This window comes from Tupaia chinensis, unplaced genomic scaffold (assembly GCF_000334495.1).
Source record: "Tupaia chinensis unplaced genomic scaffold, TupChi_1.0 Scaffold000211_1, whole genome shotgun sequence".
Taxonomy (NCBI): Eukaryota; Metazoa; Chordata; class Mammalia; order Scandentia; family Tupaiidae; genus Tupaia; species Tupaia belangeri.
In genome coordinates, this window is record NW_006159686.1 from 2,209,948 (window position 1) to 2,211,631 (window position 1,684).

Consider the following 1,684-nt stretch of genomic DNA (forward strand, 5'->3'; position numbering starts at 1 on the left):
CCTGCTGTGCCACTGTCTTGCCTCCTCCCGTTTTTTTAAAGAGGAGCAGGGCATCCAAATGTATGTATGAAACTTCTCTACTTTTAAACTATTAGTTTGCTTCTTTTAACAGTTTTGAGACTTTCACATATCATGCAATTCATTCCTTTGAAGTGTGTAATTTGATGGTTTTAGTATGTTCCCGATGTTGGGCAACTATCACACCAGTCAAGTTCACGCTTTCCTGATCTCAGAGAGAAACCCCACACTCCGGGCAGTCACTCTGTGCCTGGCCCTGTGCCACTCATCGGCACCCATCTCTGTACCTTTGCCTGTTCCAGATGCTTTGCACAACAGATCCAGCATGCAGACATGTGGTGCTTTTGGTTGCAGTATTAAAGAGAAAAAGAGTCACGATTCAGCACAAGTCTGCCCATCTCTCTCAGTCATGGAATAAATCAATCTTAAAAAATGTTAGCTTCATTCTGCGGCACTCCTATCAGTCTAGCAGTAAACCCTCGAGGACTATCTCACGGTGCAGCTGGAGTGTGGAGGCAGACTGGACTGAGAATGTACACGCTTTTCCTAAAGTCCAAGTTCTATTGCCTCCTGTAAGAGATGTATGACCCTGGATGGCAGGTGAGAGGGACCAGCTTTTCCCATCACTGAGTTCAGACACTAACAAATGCCCCAGAATATCACAGAAGTCTAAAAAAGTCCAAAGTAAGTGTTCCTGTGTTACTTCAACAATGTTCCTTCAGTTGTTCCAGTAACTACACACATGCCTATCACCGGGGGGTGGAGGGTCTCCAGCAGTGGACACCACCACGCCAAGACCCCCACTCTCCCACCTGGAAAACAGACATTAACTGGTTTCCCAAATAAAGGACTGGCCCATAGCCCAGTGGTTAAGAGAGCTGGATCCCACATGGTCAACGGAGGCTCAAATCCTGGCCCTGGCAGCTTGAAAACATGACAGGTGTGTGTGGTGCTTAAAATCATGGCAGGATGGAGAATGGAGAAGAGGTTGCTGCATGACCACACCCTAATGGGGGTGCTTTCTCCCTCTCCTCTGTCTCCCTGTCTCTCTGGTGAGCACAAGAGTCCTCTGGCAATTAAACAGAGTTTCCCAGAATACTTACAATGGCCGCTGTGAAAATAAAGTACAGGAAGCTTTAACTGTGTTTTTTTAAAAGAATTATTTAATTTTACTTCTTCATTCATTTTAATTTGACCAGAGAGAGACGCAGAGAGACAGAGAGAGAGAAAGCGAGAAAGCAAGCCACCAGGTCTGAGACTCAAACCCTGATAGGCTCCGTGGGACTGTTCAGCACCTTAACCACCACGCCACCTGCTGGTCCCTCTGGTCCAGGCCAGGAAGGCCAGGAGAGTGACACTGGCGCTGACGAGCACTGACAGAGGTGGAGGCCAGTGAGTCTCGCACGAGACCTTACATACGTACACACCGGCTGCACGTGCCCGCAGCATCCCAAGCACCTGTGTGCTCGGCACTCACACGCATTCAATCCCCGGCCCAAGCCTCAGAGGCAGGAGGACCCACTGGCAAGCCGACTTCTCGGGCGGCCTCATGCGGATTTGGCTGGAAGTGAAGACGGAGCCAGGAGGAGGGGTCCGACTCACCCCGACGGAAGCACTGCAACTGCGGGTCCCCATTTCCGGAGGCTTGCTGGGGTTCGTTCTGGAC

At 50.0% G+C, this 1,684-nt stretch overlaps 1 protein-coding gene across 1 annotated transcript in view; it reads right to left on the reverse strand.

Moving 5' to 3' along the window:
- GLT1D1 (glycosyltransferase 1 domain containing 1) overlaps positions 1-1,684 on the reverse strand; it is a gene marked incomplete at its 5' end in the record, with an annotated part of 76,286 nt that extends 74,602 nt beyond the window's left edge. The window contains 1 exon segment of the mRNA XM_027771411.1: positions 1,621-1,684.